General features: G+C 47.3%; 1 protein-coding gene across 14 annotated transcripts in view; it reads right to left on the reverse strand.

The window, feature by feature from the left end:
- TENM4 (teneurin transmembrane protein 4) overlaps positions 1-22,565 on the reverse strand; it is a 636,641-nt gene extending 614,076 nt beyond the window's left edge. For 11 of the 14 annotated variants that reach the window (XM_083435948.1, XM_083435952.1, XM_083435950.1 and 8 more), the window contains exon 1: positions 21,982-22,278. The gene's annotated coding sequence lies outside the window, so the exon portion shown is untranslated. Of the gene's footprint in view, positions 1-21,981 lie in introns of all 14 variants that reach the window. The other 3 variants (XM_083435958.1, XM_083435956.1, XM_083435951.1) reach the window with 2 other exon arrangements.
- Positions 22,566-23,198: the final 633 nt, after the last annotated feature.

Below are 23,198 nucleotides of genomic sequence, written 5' to 3' on the forward strand. Positions count from 1 at the left end.
CTATGATTACACTGTGGTCTGCTGTTTGTATATGTGGATGTAATCACAGAAGCTTGGGGGACTATTAGCAATCCCTAACAGTCTCTCATAGAATCATAGAGTTGGAAGAGACCACAAGGGCCATCGAGTCCAACCCCCTGCCAAGCAGGAAACACCACCAGAGACCTCCTGACATATGGTTGTCAAGCCTCTGCTTAAAGACCTCCAAAGAAGGAGACTCCACCACACTCCTCTTGACTAAAGACTGCTGGTGCTCACATATTGCGGATGGAGCATCATGTGGTAATTCGCATAAGTGTCCAAGTCACCTCTAGATCTACCATTGCAGAAGGCATTTTTGTGTTATTTCACGTACAATGCTTTCCACGCACTGAGATCGTAGAATGGGATCATAGTTGAGAGGGACCACGTGGATCACCTTTAAACCCCTTTGTGGCTTAGGGCCCCCGTATTTACGGGACCGCCTCTTTTGGTATGCCCTGCAGAGGACCTTAAGATCCATGAATAATCATAGTTTAGAGGTCCCAGGCTCTAAGGAAGTCAGATTATCCGCCACCAGGGCCAGGGCCTTCTCAGTGATGGCTCCGACCTGGTGGAATGCTCTGTCCCATGAGACCAGCGCTCTGCAGGATTTAACTTCTGCAGGGCCTGTAAGACAGAGCTATTCCGCCTGGCTTTCAATTTGAACTTAGCCTGAACTCCAGTCTCCACAGTCTGACCCCCACCACAATACACACTACATCCTCAGTCGCTGCAACCCATGAGAGTTGCAAGCAACACTCTCCTCCAGTGAGTCCTATAGTGCCCAATGGGACTTGATTCCCTAAAACTGGGTTTAGGATTACAGCCTGTGTTTTGTAGGCCTCTCCAGATGGGTTGCCTGCCACCATTAAATCCCCCATAAGGCTGTAAATGGAAATGAGGAACCCGAAATGAAGCAACATTTATAAGCTCGGTAACCCACAGGCCAGAGTGCAGCGTCTCATTTAAGAGATTGTTCTCTTTCCATCACGCCTCCAGTTACCCACTTAAAGTCGAGGCCATCAATTAAAGAACAGATAAGGGTTTGGTTCGTTTTCTTTTTTTTTGCATCCCAGTCACTTGAAGTCCATCAGTCCCTTCCTTTTAAAACGAAGGTGATTTCCTGGTGAAGACAACCCTCAAGAAACAGCAACTCAGAACTGTAAACCAACATTTAAAAGAAGTATATATATACCCCACATATGGTTTTAACAGATGTGGTTTTAAATTACCTTTGGGGCCTAATAATGTTTACTGAATGGTCTGAATGCTTTAAAAACCTTGGCTGTTCCCTCCAGCAGATTTCAAACTGACACACAAGCGTTTGGTCCTTAAAGCCGCAAAAAAATCCTTTCTACTGCCCACCTCTCCGCATTCGGCGCAGCTATGCCTCAGTCGTTGACCATGTTTGGCCAGTTATGATTTAATATTTTGCCCACCGGTTTCCTTGCTGGAAACCGGGCAGGGGTCGGAGGCTGCTGTGCAGAACAAGCGAATAAATAAATCCTAGTAGACCACTGAGGCCCACTGGCATCGCTCCTGCCCTCAGAGTTACAGCCTTTCCTAACAATGGGAAGCTTTCCGGTTGAGGACAGCCATGGAAGGGAAAGAGAAAAACGTTGAATAATTCAAAGCCATCGCTGCTCAAGCCCGATGCAGGTTTAAAAATAGTCACAAGGCACCACAGTATATAGCGTTTTCATCGCAGACTTCACTTGAAGCCTTTTTTATTATTTGTTTTGACGCAAAGGCATTTGTTCGGCAGAAAAGGCCCTAGCTTGGTGCTCTACAGGCAGAAGGTCCCAGTTGAAATCTCTGGCATCTCCTGGTAATTCTGGAGAGAGACTGCCTGTCAGCATACTGAGCTAGGTGGACCAATGGGTCTGACCGATTGTTGTTGTTGTTGTTTAGTCGTCCAGTTGTGTCCGACTCTTCATGACCCCATGGACCAGAGCACGCCAGGCACCCCTGTCTTCCACTGCCACCCGCAGTTTGGTCAGATTCATGTTTGTAGCTTCGAGAATACTGTCTAACCATCTCGTCCTCTGTCGTCCCCTTCTCCTTGTGCCCTCCATCTTTCCCAACATCAGGGTCTTTTCCAGTGAGTCTTCTCTTCTCATGAGGTGGCCAAAGTATTGGAGCCTCAGCTACACAATCTGTCCTTCCAGTGAGCACTCAGGGCTGACTTCCTTAAGAATGGATGCGTTTGATCTTCTTGCAGTCCATGGGACTCTCAAGAGTCTCCTCCAGCACCATAATTCAAAAGCATAAATTCTTCGGCGATCAGCCTTTTACAAGCTAATATTAAAACTAACACAGGTATTCCTTACCTAGGTCTGGTGGTGGCTCATGGGGCCAAGCCCCAAGTCTGGCTCGAATGGCGCCATGGCTTGGAAGCAGGTGTGGGGGTTAAGCAAGCCTTCACAATTTAGTGTTGGAAGCTCAGATATACAGTGGTACCTCAGGTTAGAGACGCTTCAGGTTACAGACATCGCTAACCCAGAAATAGTACCTCGGGTTAAGAACTTTACCTCAGGATGAAAACAGAAATCGTGCTCCGGTGGTGCAGCGGCAGCGGGAAGCCCCATTAGCTAAAGTGGTACCTCAGGTTAAGAACAGTTTCAGATTAAGAATGGACTTCTGGAACAAATTAAGTTCTTAACCTGAGGTACCAAATGGTTCCTTAAACCAAGGTTGCAGTTGCCAAAACAAAATCTCTAGTTGCCATTTTGGGGCAAGACAGTTCTAAAGGCTTCTTTTTCAAATGATGGAGTAATAATAATAAGAATAAGAATAAGAATAAGAATAATTTATTTATACCTCGCCCATCTGGCTGGGTATCCCCAGGCACTCTGAGCAGCTCCCAAAGAATATTAAAACCACAAAACATCAAACATTAAAAGCTTGCCTAAACAGGGCTGCCTTCAGATGTCTTCTAAAAGTCAGATAGTTGTTTATTTCCTTGACATCTGATGGGAGGGTGTTCCACAGGGCGGGCGCCACTACCGGGAAGGCCCTATGATAAAGTCTCAGTTAAACATATGGCTAGTTCAGATGACAACCTTGAGCTAGGTTAAGAGGTTTGACAGCTTAAAGATAAGTCACCCAATCTAGGGACAGTCCACACACACACACACACACACACACACACATATATATATATATATATATATATATATATATATATATATATCTATTGGCCTATTCCAACCTATTTTTCTTAATGGTGACCACGGACCAACCATAACGTAGGAATGATGTTCACAACTGTGAGCAGGGCAGTGGGAGAGGGAAGTGAAGACAAGCTACAACAATTAACTATGATGTTCATCACTGCTCCAGCTCTGGCTGCACTTTGTACTTTGGTTCCAGAAATTCATTCTGATTGTACAGATAAAATATAAGTGTTGGAATTGTACAGGATGGAGTATTAGGATCCCCAAATGGTGAAAATACCAGGCCCCATCCTGGCATCCGGGCAGCTTGACTTGGTCGCAAGTGGTCGAAATCTCGGTGCAAAATGCGCCTGGCTAATTTCGAACCCTGATTCAGATCCCAAAGTGGAAATTATGTTGTCCATCAACCACCTTTTATTCCCAAAGCTCAGTGGAGATGCCATGTTGCTGTGAGGTTTACATATCCCACGATCTCTTCATAATGGGGAGCCACTGGCAGAGGAAGGGGGTGCGGTAGGTGTGGTCTGCCCTGGGTGGCATCCCTGAGGGGGGTGACATCACTGCCCCGCCCCCTGGGACACTTGCCCCACCCCCAAGGTTGGCTAGCCCCGCCCCTAAGTGTTCCAAGTGCTGGAGCAGCTAGATCCGCCTCTGCAGGGAGGTGTAAGTAAACAGCCCTGAAATTGCTTTGAGTGCCACATTGCCCACCTTGAAAACACACAAAGAGACTGGCTGGATCAAGACAAAGGTCCATCTCCTCCATCGTCCTGCTTGCAGGGTGGCCAAGAGATGCCCCAGGAGAAAGCCCACAAAAACAACTTGAACGCAACAGGCCCCTCCCTGTTAGCAAATCACTCCTCTGTTGCTGATGTGTGGCTAGAAAGCCACATGTCACTGTTTACTTTCCTGAGCTGGGAAAGTCTGAGGGCGGAAGTTACGTCTTATCTCTTCCGTTATGACGTGCTGTTGCGCTGTGTTTCTCGCTCTCTCTGCCTGCTGCTGAAGAAGAGAGCAGATGCCATTATGCTCTGTCCTGTAAATATTGCTTAATAAATCCTTAGGACGTTTCCGAGCACAATTCAAAGTGCTGGTGTTGACCTTTAAAGCCCTAAACGGCCTCAGCCCAGTATACCTGAAGGAGCATCTCCACCCCCATCATTCTGCCCGGAGGCTGAGGTCCACCTCCAAGGGCCTTCTGGTGGTTCCCTCGCTGTGAGAAGCAAAGCTACAGGGAACCAGGCAGAGGGCCTTCTTGGTAGTGGCACCCACCCTGTGGAATGCCCACCCACCAGATGTCAAAGAGAACAACAACTACCAGACTTTTAGAAGACATCTGAAGGCAGCCCTGTTCAGGGAAGTTTTTAATGGGTGACATTTTAATGTATTTTTAATCTTTGTTGGAAGCCGCCCAGAGTGGCTGGGGAAACCCAGCCAGGTGGGCAGAGTACAAATAATAAATTATTACTACTACTACTACTTCTTAGGATGCTCACATTCACGCTTCCCGTCATCACTGCTAACTCTGCTGATTAATAGCATGCACAGGATCATCCGACCTGTGTCCATCTCCCCTGGGATGGACATCTATGAAGAGTGATGTCCATCGAGGGGGAGCGCAACACTGGACAACACCTGGAGAGGTTTGTCTCATACCGGGGCAGTGCCCCCCCCAGGGCATGTTACAAACACTCCCCCCTTTGGATCCTTAGCAACTGGTACTCACAGGTACGTCAACAGCACAGGCAGAACATAAGCCACCATGGCCAGTGGCCCTGACAGCCTTCGCCTCCATGAATTGCTTTACTTCCCTTTTGAAAGTCATCCAAGTTTGTGGCCATCACTACCTATTATGGGAGAAATGAAGAAACTCCTCAAAGTGTGGTTCTATCCTGTCCGATTTATTTATTTGCATTCCACAAAATTGACAAAATAGGTAACAACTAAGTGCTGCTGAATCCAACCCAGAATACTGGAAAGTCGCTTGAGGGATGTGTACAATTCTATATGTACAAAGGTACCCCTGCCCGTACGGGCCAGTCTTGACAGACTCTAGGGTTGTGCGCCCATCTCACTCAAGAGGCCGGGGGCCAGCGCTGTCCGGAGACACTTCCGGGTCATGTGGTCAGCGTGACAAGCTGCATCTGGCGAGCCAGCGCAGCACACGGAAACGCCGTTTACCTTCCCGCTAGTAAGCGGTCCCTATTTATCTACTTGCACCCGGGAGTGCTTTCAAACTGCTAGGTTGGCAGGCGCTGGGACCGAACAACGGGAGCGCACCCCGCCGCGGGGATTCGAACCGCCGACCTTTCGATCGGCAAGCCCTAGGCACTGAGGCTTTTACCCACAACGCCACCCGTGTCCCCAGCGCCACCTGCGTCCCCCATATGTACAAACCTATGCATAAATGCTCATCAGGAAGTCCATCTTTCTTTTTAAAGTGCAGGTAAGCAACTTTAACCTGTTGCAGGATCTTAGCAAGACCCAGCTGAATATAGCAGAGCGTACGCAGACTTCCAGGAGCAATCAGTTGCAGGCAGGAAGAATGAAGCAGGAACAAGATGCTGCTACCAGTAACTTGGTTACTTAGAGGTGTTTATTATTTACAGCAGACTCCTGCAAGTTACTATATACAAGATACACACACGGATCTTAAACTCTCTCTCTTAACAAACTCCAAACAACTCTCAGAACACCACTGTCCAACAAACTATCCAGCAAGGAAGGTCGTGAGTCATCAGGCCTATGTAGAGACCTCCACCTATAGTTGAGCTGTGTATCCAAGGTCCCGTATCTCTAGGCAGAATAACTCCCTCTGCTCAGACTTCTTGGCCTTTGGCCAACTCTTAATTGCTCTGTGAGAAGCTGCATCAAACGGCACGTAGACCAAATATCCCAACACGTAGATCTTTCGTTGAAACGTAAGATATGAAGTCCCACCAAATCAAAGTGTGGCACAGATCCTGCTCAGTTGGTTAGAACGTGGTGTTGATCATGCCAAGGTTGCAGGTTCAGTTCCCGTAAGGGACACTTGAATATTTCTGCATTGCAGGGGGGTTGGACTAAATGATCCTCGGAATCCCTTCCAACTCTATGATTCTATGCCAAAGATCTTTTCCCTTTGAGTACACAACTTTTGTGGGTTATTTGTTCAGCCCATGCATTTTTATGCAAGAGACAACTCGCGTGAAAATTTCCATTTCTGTGCAATAGACAGCTTGGCAGGTGCCAATAACCAAGGTAATAACAATGCACAAATACATTTTGTGACCATGTATACTCAGATGCTGAAGGTACTTTGACCCCACTCCAATCATCACATTTGGAAACGTCAGAGCCACCTTCCTCCTAATGGTTTTTAAAAAGTTGCGATAGACTTTCAGGTCTCCTGCGAGGCAGGAATCTCGTGCTTATCAGTGCCTCTGGGGAGCTGAGAGGAACGGCATGTGGAAGGCTTCAGGAAGAAGAAGAGAAGCAGCTCTCTCTGTGCAGAAACTTTAGAAGAACATTAAATCACTAAACTCTTGGATGTGGAAAAGTGTGGAGCGCAGAGACGAGAAACGGATGCGAAGGCAGGAGATCTTTCGGATAACAAAGCTTTTAAGCCTCTCGCCAATGAAATAAAAGCCGAGAACTCTCAAACTTATTTTTCTTAGCCGGAGTATATCTTGCATCTGGTGAGCTGCAGGTTTTTAGCTGGGGGGGGGGGGGCGGGGGTGGAGGAATCAGGGAGAGAAGTACCCGTGACACTGACCTGATCCGCACATGGTAAGCCAAAGTGGGGGTGTCTAACTCATGGAATTCTCTCCAGGCTACAAACCCTCCCCTGCTCTGCAGCCCCCTTGGGTGCTTCTGGCTGGCTACAATGTGCCCTTGAGTTCAGCTAATGCCTCTTCCTCACTTGGGTAGAGGGACGCGGGTGAAGCTGTGGTCTAAACCAAGGAGCCTAGGGCTTGCTGATCAGAAGGTCGGTGGTTCAAATCCCCGCAACGGGGTGAGCTACCATTCCTCAGTCCCAACTCCTGCCAACCTAGCAGTTCGAAAGCACGTCAAAGTGCAAGTAGATAAATAGGTACCGCTCCAGAGGGAAGGTAAACGGCGTTTCCGTGAGCTGCTCTGGTTCGCCAGAAGCGGCTTAGTCATGCTGGCCACATGACCCGGAAGCTGTACGCCAGCTCCCTCAGCCAGTAAATCGAGATGAGCTCCGCAACCCCAGAGTCAGTCACGACTGGACCTAATGGTCAGGGGTCCCTTTACCTTTACACCTGGGTGGAGGACAGAGAAAGGTGTGTGAGTCTAAGATAGCCTACATAAGATACAATAATCTTTATTGGCATTGTCCCAAACAGAACAACGAAACTGAAAAAAATCTACATCGGACATTCAAAAACCAACAAGCCTGCTATCCCTGCTATAGCCTGGTTAACCCCCTAAAAACTCTGAGACCCCATAATTAAATACAATATACTCCCATAGAGACTACCTTACACTGCGTTTAAAACCAAAATCGCATTTGGATAGAAACTGTTTCTCAGGCAGCTAGTCCTAGTCTTTATAACCCTGTACCTTCTTCCAGAAGACAGAAGCTGAAAGAGATCATTTCCAGGGTGCGCACTATCCTGCGCTATCTCTGCAGCTTTCTTATGACATAGGATCATAAGAAGAGCCTGCTGGATCTGGTCCAATGTAAAGGGTAAAGGACCCCCCAGACGGTTAAGTCCAGTCAAAGGCAACTATGGAGTTGCGGCGCTCATCTCGCTTTCAGGCCGAGGGAGCCGGCGTTTGTCCGCAGACAGCTTTCCGGGTCATGTGGCCAGCAGTACTAAACCAGCTTCTGGCACAACAGGACACCGTGACGGAAACCAGAGAGCATGGAAACGCCGTTTACCTTCCCGCCACAGCAGCACCCATTTATCTACTTGCACTGGCGTGCTTTCAAACTGCTAGGTTTGGACAGGGGAACGGGAGCTCATCCCGTCACGGGGATTCGAACCACCGACCTGATCAGCAAGCCGAAAAAGCTCAGTGGTTTAGACCCCAGCACCACATGTGTCCTTTCATCCTGCTCTCCAGCAGCCAACCAGATGCTGCCAAGCAGGACCGGAACACAAAAGCACTCTAACAAGCGTTAGAAACTCAGTTATATAAGCTCATCGCCAATTGGCACTTTAAATGCAGGTTACGGTCCCCACAACAGAAGGTGTGGGTGCCATTTTTCCCTGTGGGTGGCCAAGAAGCTGAGGCTGCTTGCCGCTAACACCCTTCATCAACACACCAGTTTTGCGCCTGGAGTTGGCAACTGAGGGAAGGGCAGTTGGCACCCACCAGAGAGTCAGATTTGGCTTCTGGGTGACAGTAGCTGAGCCCTGTCCTATCATAACAGGCCATCATACTCTGCAGCTAAAAAATGAATCTCGCCAGCCGCAGCACATGGGATGCCTGCGCTCCCAAATACACAGACTGGTAGCGTAGTACACATTTAGAAAGGCCTTCATGAAATATTCAGAGGAATGTGATGTAAGGCTAGCTACCACGGCGTGCGTGCCAATTCTGCAAAGCTTACTCAGGGTATTTTTGTTGACACAGGACTGTGGGGAAGGAAAATCAAGTCCGAGCTTGGAATCAAGCGCTCAGGACTACTGGTGCTGCTGTAATCAGAGAAGCGGCTTCGGAGAATATATGGGGTTGGAAATGTTGACCAGGGGCAAGCAGGAGGCATGCTTGGCCTGATCCTTTCTGACCAGTGCACTAATTCCTGTATTAATTAGCACACCTCAGGCCAGGTCCATGCTCTGCTAAAGCCAAATCCAAGCACATCCCCCAACACAACACCTTGCATTAAAAGAGGTGCAAGCAAAGTGCAATCTCCTCTTCCCCGCAGAGTGCAAACAAAGCACAATCATTGACAGCAAATCTGCTGGGCAGAAGCCACCTCTGGTAGCAGCCCCAGTTGTTTCCAGTTTGTGCTAGGGATGAAAGAACATATGCACAAAAAAAGGACCTGTGTTAAAACAAATAAAATTGCACGGGGCTCATAAAATTTCCTAATAGCTGTGTGCTTTGCCTTCCTCTCCTCACTGCCATTCCAATTCTGTTAAGATGAATCTAAGTGTGAAGACGGACATGCCAATTATTAGAAATACATAGACAGATAATTATGAAATTATTGGGAGGTTTAATAAGTTCACTGTTTATATTTGGACAACTTTTCTGCTGTACTTTATAGGAAGGGGGAAAATAATCATTTCCTTAATAACAATTTAAAATATTTATTTAACTAAAACAACAACATTACAGCATATGTATTCATGTTTGTTAACTGATGTGATTAAACAATAATAAAAAAACTTAGACTTTTTGTTTGAGCACACCTGAAAAACTTAAAACAAATCCTTATTTCCTTATGAATAGCCTTTGGACTATAATGTAACTTAAATATAAAACTAGCTTTAGAAAGATTTCTCCTCCAAAAGCATTTTATTTTAAAAATCCGATTTAAATAAAAAAATCTGATTTTTTAATATATATTTTTTCAAAAATCAATGATTTTTATTCACCCTGCCTTGGATCCAGGATGCCTCAGAGACTGCCTGATCCCTTAGATTCCTGACCAATCACTGAGGTCTTCAGGCAAGTCAATGTTAGTGATCCTTCCAATACTCAGATGCATAACTCATATCCACCAGGAACTGTGGATTTATGGAACTCCCTTTCAGTTGAGGTCAGACAGACAACTGCCCTGCTGAACTTCAAGCACCCATTGAAAACTTTTTTTATTCCATTATGCATTTCCAATGGATTCTGATTTTGCCATTTTAACTCATTTTCATTGCCTCAAGTTTCTTGCACGCCGCTCGGAGACAATCGTAATGAAGCGGTATGCAGGGGCGTAGCAAGGGGGTGCGGTAGGTGCGGTCCGCCCCGGATGTCCCCACTGAGGGGGTGACAAAATGCTGAGCGGCACTCACCACCTGCAGCGCGCCTAAGCCACATGTCTCTCCCGGGAGTGATGCGGTGGTTTGGGCGCCCGCAAGCTCTGCACTGCCCCAAGCAGTCCTCCCATTGCCTCCCCCTCAGCTATGGGGTAGCTGAGTGGGAGGAGGCAGGCAGACTCCGCAGAGGCCCCCCGGTGTCCCCGCCCCCATGGGCAGCTGGCCCCGCCCCCAGGCACAGGGCACACATGCCGCCCCAGGCGCCCGATTGGCTTGCTGGCGGTATGCAGATTGTCAGAATGAATAAACGAACCTGGCTGGCTTTCCCAGTCTGTATTTCTTTTTATGTAACCAAAGGCTGGCTTTCAGCCCTATCAACACAATCTAATTAAAGACTCTCCATTACAATAGACTGATACATGCAAATTAATATGACTGTCTCTGTGAATCAGGCATCCTAAGCAGACCATCAGTAACTTCTGCTCGCCTTTGTTTGGAAGAAAGATGCCGCCGTCCTAGGAGGCAAATCTGTATTTTCTGGCTTAAAAGAACCAAACGACAAATGTAATTGTGCTTACGATAAGATCTCCACAAATGCCGTTAGAACTCTGTAATCGCTAACCAACAGACACGCTAGCCTTATGATACATATCTTTAAGAAAAGTATTGTAGGAATATTCAGCCAAATTGCTCCTGATCAAATTGAGGTCATGATTATTCCACCCTCCCAAGATGGTCCCTGCAGTTTACTGAGAAACATCAGAAACAGGCAGCTCTGTACTCAATAAGTGTTCAGCTGGTGGGTTTTCCATGGACAGAGAATGATAAGACACCACCTTATGTTGAGTCAGCTGATGGTCCCTCTATCCCACAGGTGGGGTAAGTGGAGACCTCCAGATGTTGGTGGACTCCAATTCCCATCAGCCCCTGCCAGCATGGCCCGTGGTAGGGGGATGATGGGAGCTGGAGTCCAGCAAGATCTAGAAGACCACAGATCCCCCATGTTTTCAAAGTGCAGTCATACCTCGGAAGTTGAACGGAATCTGTTCCGGAAGTCTGTTTGACTTCCAAAATGTTCAGAAACCAAAGCGCGGCTGCAGAATCGTAAATCATGGAAGCCCCACCTGATGTTCAGCTTCCGAAAACAGTTCGCAAACTGGAACAATCACTTCCTGGTTTGCGGCATTCGGGAGCCAAAACATTTGAGAACTAAGCTGTTCGAAAACCAACGTACAACTGTATCGAAAATGTCAATGCAAGAGGATCTCATGCCCTCCAACATTTCTGCAGTTAAAATTGGGACGTCCTGTTCCATAATAATATCCATATTTTTATTATTTATACCCCACCCATCAGGCTGGGTTGCCCCAGCCATTCTAGGCAGCTTCCAACATATATAGAAACATAATAAAACATTAAAAACTTCCCTATACAGGACTGCTGATGTCTTCCAACATTTATCCAATGAAAATAAGGAAAGCCTAAGGGAAAGTGGGGCATTCTGGGATCAAATCAGAAACTGGGATGGCTTCTGTAAATCTGGAACTATCCTTGGAAAACAGGGACATTTGGAGGGTCTGGGATTTGTCCCCCTTGCCCAAATATTTCGAGGAAAATTATTTTGCCTATTAGCACAGTAAATTTAGAACATTACGCAGGAGAGTATCTTCTTTAGAAATACCATGGAAACAAATCAGCTAGCCCCCGCCCCTTATGCAAAGATCAAATTTCTTTTTGTTTCTCTCCCCGCCCCCCCCCCCCCCCGTCTTACCTTCTCAGCATCACCCAGGTCTTTGCCATGGTAAAAACGCACATGTATATATTTTTAGAAGCCTTTCATTAGAATCTTATTCCTTCTGAAAACATATTGGTCAAAGATCCATGAATACCCAATTCACTGGGAAGTGGTGCGTGCGGTTCTGTCAAAGTGCCCAGATACGCCAATCTGTCAGCTCCAAGGCAGCAACAAAATATTTTAGCTTTTTAGCAACAATAGGCTAGCCGGGACGGATAGGCCCAAAATGTGCAGCAGGTAGCAATCAGGCATTAAATCTGAGCCGATGTTGATTTGAACATTTCCATCACATGGAGATTTAATCAGCAAAAGGCAATTTCAATCCCTGCTTCTCCATTTTAGATATCACACATTTCAAGGCAAGTGCGTGAAATGCTTTGCATACTACTTAAACTATGCATGCTGGGTGCAAGAATCTAATCACTTTTTCACACACGTACACCCTGCACGGGTGATAAGATCTAAAGGGCAATATCAGTCCATTCTCAAACCAGGTTACGTGATAAGCTGCCTTGGATGTGCTGGGCGGATGACTTCCAACATTTCTCCGATGAAAGCAGGGGCACCCCATCCACACCCTCTAACATTTCTCCGATGAAAATATGGACGTCCTAATGGGACCTTCCAGGATCAAATCAGAAACCGGGACAGCTTCTGTAAATCCAAAGCCGTCCCTGGAAAACAGGGGCACTTGGAAGGTCTGGGTGTGTGACCCTGTTGAATTTCTTGACCCTCTCAGCTGGCATTTGATACCAGGGAGACTGTTGGACTGGTGAGGCCCAGTTGACCAGGGTTCAAATCCTCAGTCAGCCATGAAGCTCACTGAATAATCTCAACTCGGTCATGGTCTCTCAGCCTAACCTACCTCACAGGGGTGTTGTGCATCAATAGGAGTATAGCATCTAGATCAAGGGAAGTAATAGTGCCACTGTATTCTGCTCTGGTCAGACCTCACCTGGAGTACTGTGTCCAGTTCTGGGCACCACAGTTCAAGAAGGACACTGACAAACTGGAATGTGTCCAGAGGAGGGCAACCAAAATGGTCAAAGGCCTGGAAACGATGCCTTATGAGGAACGGCTAAGGGAGCTGGGCATGTTTAGCCTGGAGAAGAGGAGGTTAAGGGGGGATATGCTAGCCATGTTCAAATATCTAAAAGGATGTTACATAGAGGAGGGAGAAAGGTTGTTTTCTGCTGCTCCAGAGAAGCGGACACGGAGCAATGGATCCAAACTACAAGAAAGAAGATTCCACCTAAACATTAGGAAGAACTTCCTGCCAGTAAGAGCTGTTTGACAGTGGAATTTGCTGCCAAGGAGTGTGGTGGAGTCTCCTTCTTTGGAGGTCTTTAAGCAGAGGCTTGACAACCATATGTCAGGAGTGGTCTGATGGTGGTTCCTGCTTGGCAGGGGGTTGGACTCGATGGCCCTTGTGGTCTCTTCCAACTCTATGATTCTATGATTCTATGAGGGGGAAATGGAGGGGGATGGGGATAGAGAACTATATTCCCCACCTTGAGTCCAACAATCAGTATTAGAAACTCATATATATATATATATATATATATATATACATATATATATATATATATATATATATATATCCACACCTAATGACCCACCTAAGTGGGATTCAGGAAATCACTCAAGAAATCACTCAAGATATCCCTCAAGTAATTAAGGAACAAAAGAAGAAAAGGCACACTAGCCTGGGAACCTCCTCTCTGCCCAGAACATTGGAGGCTATACACCACACCTCCTCAACAGTATTTATAGGAACTCAAACACTGAGATCCTGCTCTGTTCCAGTAACAAGAAGCCGAAAGCACCAGCCTGAAGATGACGAGTGAGACCTCGTCGAAACGTCGCCTAGACACCCCAACTTTTACACGGGAAGACACCCGAGGACACCAAAACCTGCATTCCTGTACCCGTGAAAATCTACGAAAGCAAATATCTCACCTCTACGGGGAGGAAACCTTCCAGCTGACAAGAACCTACGAGAAACTAGAAATCCGAAGAGCCACCATCTTATGTGATCTCTTGTTCCTACGCAACTGCCGAGACAACAACTTAATTCCCACATGCTTCCAACTTAAATTCCACTCTAAAACCCCAGCTACCGAAAGGATCCTGAAACGAACTGAACTATCTCTAATCAGAAACGAACTACACAAGAAAAGATACCTACTAAACCAAACCAACAAAGATCTACTCACTCTTCACCTCAAACTCTGTAACAAAATCCACCCTGCACTCTGGGACAAATGCAAACAACTAGCCATCTGGAGAGCTGAAACGGAGACCTCACACAAGACAGACACACACACCAACAAACTCCACAAACTAGAGAAACGCCAGAAGCCCAGCCACCCTCCACAACAACCCATGAAACAAACAGTACATAACATATCAGACAGGATCCTCACCTCAACTGAAACCAAAGTACTCTCCAAAGGTTTCAACTTTGCAGTCGCCCCGAGACGCATCCCCACGGAAAACATCATATGCGGAGTCGAAGCTAGCCTAACCAAAATCAATCCAGATGAAGCCAATAAAATCAGACTTGAAGTCACCAACATCCTCTGCTCCAGCAAACCACCCAGAAGCAATTTACACAAAGAAGAACAGAAAGCACTCACCAACCTGAGGAAAGACAACAACATAATCATTCTCCCAGCAGACAAAGGTAATGCCACTGTTGTGATGAACACATCGGACTACCAAGCAAAACTATCAAATCTACTCCAAGACCCTACCTACCAACCTATAAAAACAGATCCCACCACCTATCTGGAAAAAACCACCAAATCCAAAATAAAAGCCTCTCCTATCAGTGAAGAAATCCAGCTAAGAATCATCCCCAGAGAAAAATCATCCAGATGCCCCAAACTCTACGGCCTCCCCAAGATACACAAAGAAGGAACACCACTCAGACCAATAGTCAGCTCCATAGGCTCACCTCTACAAAATCTCGCTAAATTTCTCGCCAAGCAACTTCAGCCCTATGCAGAATCCATCTCTTCACACGTTCCAAACTCCTTCCAGTTCATAGAAACAATAAAGAAGCAAAACCTACAACCCAATGACCTACTTGTGAGCTTCGATGTTGTATCTCTCTTCACACAAGTGCCCATTAATGAAGCCTTGACAGCCATTCAAAACAAATACAATCCCCCCGAATACATCTTGGACCTGACCAACCACTGCCTAACCAACACGTACTTCATCCACAATGGACAAAGATACAAACAGATAGAAGGAGCACCTATGGGATCACCCCTCTCACCGGTCATCGCTAACCTGTACATGGAACACTTTGAAACCAATGCTTTAGACAAGTCAGAACACAAACCCAAACTTTGGCTCAGATATGTTGACGACACCTTTGTAATTTGGCCACACGGGAAGGAAAAACTGGATAGCTTCCTCACACATCTCAACAGCCTACACCCCAAAATACAATTCACTATGGAAATAGAAGCCAACAACCAACTTCCCTTCCTTGACGTCCTAATCTACAAAAAACCTGATGGCTCCCTAGGACACACTATCTACCGGAAAAAAACACACACCAACCGCTACTTACATGCACAATCACACCACCACCCTGCACAAATAAACTCCGTAGCCAAGACTCTCATCTCCAGAACCAAACGCCTGGCTGACGAAGACCACTTGACAACTGAGTTACAGAATCTCTCAAATGTGTTAATTGCCAATGGATACCAGCAAAACAGGGTTACGAAGCTAATCCAAAAAGAAACACCCCCCAAAAACCAAGACACAGAAGAAAACAATGGCATAGCCCTCCTTCCTTATATCAAGGGCACTACTGATAAAATTAGCAAAATCCTCCATAAACACAATATCAAAACAGCCTTTTGCACCAACCAAAAAATAGCCAATATCCTCAGAAACCCCAAGGATAAAATTCAGTTGGAAAACCAAGGGGTCTATGAAATACCCTGCAAAGTCTGCCCAGCCACGTACATTGGACAAACAAACAGACGAATAAATGCACGGATCGCAGAACACAAGAATGCCGTCAAAAAAGAAGAAAAAACTTCCTCTCTTTTCCAACACATGAAAGAAACAGGACACGAAATTAATTTTGCAGATTCCAAATTGCTCTTTAACATGGAACATCACCACAAGAGAATAATCATGGAAGCCATCGAGATAGAGAAACACCCTCACAACATGAACAAGCGTGACGACACATCCCGCTTGCCAGACATCTGGAAATTAGCCCTCCCCACAAAATCTGACACCAGATCCAGAGGCACACAGAACGCCATCACCAATCAACCACACCAGACCCAAACCCAGACCCTCTCCACAGATAAATTACAGACACCATCCAGTAGCCAAACCAGGGTGGCACCTCCGGATGCTGCACCCCCCTGCAATCCCTACACAGATCTGGCTGGCACAGGCCACAAAACCACAGCTCGCCCCTATACACGAAGCCAAGCCAGAGCACAACCAAGTGCAGTACAGCCATCTTCTCAGAAAAACTCTTCACAAAGTTCAAGAGTTCAAGACACGAAGGCTTTAGCAACTAATCCACACCTAATGACCCACCTAAGTGGGATTCAGGAAATCACTCAAGAAATCACTCAAGATATCCCTCAAGTAATTAAGGAACAAAAGAAGAAAAGGCACACTAGCCTGGGAACCTCCTCTCTGCCCAGAACATTGGAGGCTATACACCACACCTCCTCAACAGTATTTATAGGAACTCAAACACTGAGATCCTGCTCTGTTCCAGTAACAAGAAGCCGAAAGCACCAGCCTGAAGATGACGAGTGAGACCTCGTCGAAACGTCGCCTAGACACCCCAACTTTTACACGGGAAGACACCCGAGGACACCAAAACCTGCATTCCTGTACCCGTGAAAATCTACGAAAGCATATATATATATATATATATATATGCCAAGCGCCAAATGGCTCCTTAAACCAGGGTTCCAGTCATCAAAACTGAATGTCTAATTACCATTTGGAGTCAAGATAGCTCTCAAGTGTTATTTTCAAATGACGGACTGACTGTGATTGCTTCTCTGTTAAACATCTGGCTAGTTCAGATGACCACCTTGAGCTAGGTTAAGAGCTTTGAGAAGATACGTCACTTGATCCAGGGACGGTACACATCTACACTGGCCTATTCCAACCTCTTTTTTTCCAAATGGCGACTGCTGCTGCCCAGGCTGCACAGAAAAGGCATTTTGGTTCCTGAAATGCATCCGGATTGTGCAGGTAAAATATAACAGATAGAATTCTGCAGGATAGGGTATGAGTGTGTGAAAACAGTCCAGATCCAATGATTCCCCGGGCGGTGGAAATGTCAGGCCCCATCCTGGCACCTAGGCATCTTCATTTGGTTGCAAGTGGTCGAAAGCCAAGCGCAAAATGCGCCTTGCGCCTGGCTAATTCCGAACCCTGACAACAACATCTGGAGGGTGGCAGGTTAGCCACACCTGTCCTATCTTGTTCCATCCTGGTTCAAAGCCTGGAGGTACTGGGCAACAGGATCCCCTGATTTGGCGGCGCTACTGAGGAGTAAGAAGCCTGCGGGTTTCAACAAGACAAAGGCTCCATCTCATCTGACCGATGTCAATGCTATCGAAGCATTTTGGGATTAAGGACTTAAAGCAACATTGATCTGAAATCCCCAATAGGAAGCCACTTGTGTCATTCACCGTTCCTCTCGCCAAACACCCCCTACCTTTCGTTTTCCTTACTGTGGCACTTGCAACGTTAGATCTGGAGACATCAAGTTACATAAGATCTTAGCTCTGCTCTGTGGTTAGGACGTGATTCTGTCAGAAAGCGAACCACTGGAGCAGAAAAGTGAACAAAACTGGATTTGACTTTCCCTGGGATAAAAAAAATAACAATAAACGGAGAGAGGGAGAGAGAAGGCGACCTTTCGTTATTTAAGCATCTTCCTCCTTTTAGAAGTGGGACCAGAGTTCAGTGCACTGCTGCACTCCTGGGTAGCAGAATGCATGGGAATGGGGAAATCACATAAAACAAAAGAGCACAAGTATTTTAATTGAAATACTGCTGCGGATGCTGGGGGAAAGAGATGGGTGTCTCTTGTTATACATGCCAGGGGAGCGGGGGACATAAAGAAATATCAGGTCCCAATTAGTCTCTTGAAACAGCACAAAGAAAGAATGGCAGTCCCCTAGGGTGGGCAAAGAAATTCGATTCAATTTGCATTCAAAGTTGAGCGTACCTGATATGCCCTTTCTGAAAACACGGTTTTGGGTTTCTGAGAACCAAAGCACAGCCACTCTTCTCTGAATCTGCACTTTTCCCCGAATTTTGCAGTGTCAGCCAAGCAATGTGTACAAAAACACATATGCAGGGATAAACTCTGCACAGTCATGCACGTCTTAGGGGAAACGGCATGCACAAATGTATCTCGTTAGGAGAAATTGTTTACACCTCCAAAAAAGTGTGTATTGTGGGCAAAAGCAACATGCAAAACATGTGCATTAGGAAAAATTCACCCCAAACCGCCGGTGGGTTTTCAAGAGGGCTCTCGGAAATAAATTGCAAACTGGTGTGGAAATGTGAAGAGCCGAACCTAAAAATGGGGAAAATGAGAAACCCAAACTGGCTCATTTGCTCACTCCTACCTTCTGCCTCAAATCTTGGTTCCCTAAAAAATAAAGGCGAAGCATAGCATGTGCTAGCAATACAGCAGAATATCCAAGTGCTATTTCTCTGAAACACACACACACACACTTAACCTCAGTAATCCCAGAAACCAGACAAGTACGGTAATCCCAGCTATCTTTCCAATTTTTTTTACTCAATGACACGCACATACACACAGAACATTTTTGCCTCTTCCAGTAAATCTGACACAGTCTTCATCGGCTCCAACGGACTCTGGGATTGCACATTTGTCAAAGGAGGAGCACATTTTCTCAACCCCTTCCCCTACAGAGACACCCCACCCCCCAAATATATTGGGGTGTGTGCGGTGGTGGTTGCAAAAAGAGAGCGGTGGAATGCAGAAAGGTGGTTTGGCAGTTGTGAGAGACTCCCTGTAGAATTCCTTGACTGAGTGGTTCTCCTGTGTGGTTCTCCTGTTACAGCTAGTTTTCAAGGGAAACAGGTTGCAAACAGAAACACACACACACAACTACAGTGCGTTCATGCACACGGAGACTTGTGGCAGTGCACCAGTCTCTCTCTCTCTCTCTCTCGTGGAAGCAGCACACACCCAAGCGTTGAGCATGCCTCCATGTAGGTGACTGGAGAAAGCCTTCTTTAGCAAATGCCCAAGAACCTCAGCCCAATTCCAACACGCATAGCTGCTGAAAAGAAACCCAGGCGTGGGGTTTTCCTGCTCTAACAGCCTTTCCCTCAAAGGGGGATTGTGGCAGCAGGGAAGCCTAATGGCCCCAAGCAGTCTGAGCCAGGGAGAAATTATCCGGCAGGCTTGCGGCAAGAGCCTTGGCCGTAGCACGCCGACCGGGGAAGAAGGCAGAAGCGAGAGTGGTCTCTCTTTATCATGGGTACAGATTCTATCTCTCTTTCTGTGTGGGTGTGAATTCTAAAAGAATCTCTTTCTAAAAGATTCTAAAAGAATCCAGCCTTGTGGATTCCAATCTTCAGTCTCTGCCACAACGCAAGGTTTTCAGGAATGGTGAACCTCCCCCTTTAAGTTCTGCCTAGCAAGCAGAGAGAGGGAGAAATTACTACCTAGAGCATGCTGGCTCTTTCATCAAAGCCTGCAAAAGTGGATACAGGCTGTGAAATGGGGGGAAAGCACGGGTATCTCCGGCCCTGGAAAGGCCAATGAAATAAATTAAACGGAGACAAATTACTCAAGTCCATAACTAATCAGCCAGGCTGCCCCAAACCTAATGCTGCCCTGGGAACTAATATATTCTCTCTTGGAGGCATTCCCCCCCCCCTTGCCCTTGGTTCAGAATGCTTCCCAGGTCCAAAGGAAGACACAGTGAGCGTCTCCATCAAGCACACATCCTAGCTTCCATTTGTGGTTGCGCCTAACATGGCAAGAGCACATGGTGCGTGATAATGTGTCTTGGGTGGAAGACATTTTCTTTTAAAAAAACTGCCATCGTTCACAGCATTCTGAACCTCCCCAAAGTGAGTTGCATTAATGGGCCAACCAAGCAGATCAGTATGGAGATGGAGATGAGTTAGACCTCCCTTGCTCTTGCCGTGAGATGGCATCTAGTCAAAGAGGAAGGAATGTGCAACCAAGACCTAATTCATCAGATGCCCAAAGCCAGTTGGTAGCACAAGATCATTAAAGTTTGTGTGCGCATTGAAAAAGAACACATTCAAATTAACAGCTGTTGATTTGTTTGTTCCTTAAAACACATCTTTTTTAAAAAAGAAAACAACCCAAAAATAAATAAATCAGCTTTTCTAGAAGGCCAGGACTATATATATCTCTAGAAAGTCTCAGCCACCTGAGCAAATCTGCTTTGCAGCTACAGAAGAGGACAAGGCATACCACAGGAATGCTGAACCCCTTGTCTCAAAAAAGCAAACTCTTTCTCAGTATGGTTGACAGCACAACACAATGGTTCCAACGTATGTGTTGTTCTGGAAGCGATTCTTTCAGCACATTCTTTTCTTCAGTGCTACACAAGTTCAAAAACAGACACTTTCTACCTTCTGAAATCCAAGGGATCTAAACCCACTCCCAAAAATATGCACATGTGTGTGTGTGCATGAACGCAATACTAAAACAGGCAATGCAATGCAGGACATGTTGTTTGGGTGTCTACCTATGCATTCCTCTCTCAATAGATTCCAAATTTCAACGTGCGCCTAGCAACATCACTCCCTGAAACACACACACACCAACACCTTCAGGAGCACAACGCTATACATGTCTGCTCAGAAGCAAATCCCAGAGTTCAAGGGCTGTAGGGTCTCCCAGTGCTAACTTGGCTGCCAAGAATGGGAAGCAAAGTGCTTAGAAATATAATTAGCAGGAGGGCAGATTTCCTTCCTTCCTTTGGAGCTCGAACTCCGAAAACTTCTCCCCAGTCTTTAAAACAGCAAGAACGACCCTCTCTCTATTTTATTTTTTTCAAGCAGGCATGGATTTTCCTTGGAAATAAGTCCCACTGAGTACAATGGGACTAGCACCCTGGTAAAAGTATGCATAGCTCCTCAAAGATGCAGATGTAAACAGACCCACAGAAGACCAAATGAAGGAGGCGAGGGAGTCAAAGTGAGGAAGGAGAGTCTCAGGGTGGGAAGATTTTGGGAGGAGGAGGGAGGAATAGCAGGTGACCCCCCCACACACACACCCCATTTCTAATTTTCAGCCTGTGGTTCTGAAATAACTTATTGATCTATTGGGCAAAAACTCCTCCTCCCTCCCTCCCTAAATCTCCTCCTCCCACATCTCTAGCAGCAGAACTGAGGGCAGGATCTCGATCTCTCTGCCCGCCCCCCCCCCCAAAGAATGACTGGAAAGAGAAAGGGGGTCACGCAGGCTTTTGCCATAAGCTTTCCAGCACAGAGGAGGTCTGTCCCTAGTTTACACCGCGAGGGATCCGCCGAACCTCGGGCAATGCTATTCAGCCCGAGGAAGCTGTACGGATTCGTGTCTGCAATCTCTTAAAAAATAATAATAGCGGGGGCTGGAAAGCAGAGAACCAAGCCGTTGCAAAAAAAAGGCAGGGAGGGTGTCTTTGCTTATGGGGTAAATCGCCCTTCTCTCGCCTATGCGAGTAAAAAAAAATGAATGCCCAGACGTCCATATATATATATATATATGGGTGTATGGAAGAGATAGATTTTCTTCCAACTGTATTGCAGCACGAAACGAACCGGGCCCAAAGGGTGGGAAAGGCAGCTGGCGATCGCGAGAGAGCCGGGCAGATCTCTCTAAATCCTGACTCGGGTGGGGGTGGGGAGGAAAAGAGGACAGCGCCAGGGAGGTAACGGGGTGGGGGTGGCGAGGCAGCAGGGAGGGGACCTTCGAGGAGGAGGAGGAGGAGGAGGAAGAGGAAGATCATCACCATAAAAAAGCCCTTTTGGCGCTTACCATTTCTGCAGGGCTCGCCGTCCGCTCCGCCTGCGCGTTCCGATCTGCCCAGCAGCTGGATCCCAAGCCGGGAGGGTGCTGTGCGGATCGCGCTAAATCAAGCCCGGAAACGGCCGCGGCTCATCCTAAAAACCAGGCGGGATCAGCCATGCAGAGACCAACCCATGAAAAACGCCAAATCCCCAAATCAGAAGGAAGCGCCCCGTTCCCCGTTCTCAGCAGCAGATTTCTCTCTCCGCCAAGCGAGGTGAAAATGATGATCAGGACGCGCACATCTCTTTTCTTCTCTCTCTCTCTCTCTCTCTCTCTCTCTCTCTCTGCTTTCCAATGTCCAGGCTTCCCAGCAAGCTGCAATCCCACCAAAAAACGCCTCGCGTGCCTTTCTCCTCCTCCTCCTCTTCTGCTTCTCTCTCTCTCTTCCTTCTCTCGCCTTCTGGCTCTCTTATACACACAGAGAGACACACACACACACTCACACGCAGGCAGGCAGGCAGGCGCAGGAGGGGCGAAGCGAGCGCGGCGCACTCAGCCAGGCAGGTTGCATGAATGGGAGCGCACGAGCCAATCCTCCGCTTGCCTGCGAACGGGAGAGCCACCCGGACGCTTGCAAGCTGGTCTGCACCATTCGCGCGCCGGGGAGGGGCGCCGGGGGGCGGGCGGGCGAGGGGAGCGGCCAGCTTGGCTCAGGTGAGCCTGCCCCCTTTCCCATCGCCCGAGCGCACCCGGCGCTCCTGCGTTGGATGCGGCTTTCGTTGGGGGGGGGCATAGATCTGGGATCAGGGGTGCCCCAAATATTGGGGCCCCCAGGTAAGCCCTGCCCCACATAACTGATCACAAGACACACGCACCATTTGAATGGCAGTGCCCATCAACTTTGGTTGGGGAGGGAGGGAAGGTACCTCATTTTATTAGGGGGTGTGAAGGGACCTCGGCCACAAGGAGTTGGGTCTTGGATCGTTCCTAGACCCATCTCTGTTTGGGAACGATGTGGGGATCCTGCAAGGTGCCTTTTAAAACCTCCCCCCTATCGCTCTCTCCTCCTGTCCCGCTGTAGACGTGACAAGCATAAGGAACAGAGGGCGCCTAATGTGCCCGAAAAACACGTGGGTCACATCCACACGGCACATTGGAATCATGCTTTGTACCACTTTTGACAGTCCTGGCAGTGGCGTAGCATGGGGGGTGCAGGGGGGCCGGCCGCACCAGGCGCAACATCT

The sequence above is a fragment of the Podarcis tiliguerta genome (genome assembly GCF_965153285.1).
Source record: "Podarcis tiliguerta genome assembly, chromosome: 4".
Taxonomy (NCBI): Eukaryota; Metazoa; Chordata; class Lepidosauria; order Squamata; family Lacertidae; genus Podarcis; species Podarcis tiliguerta.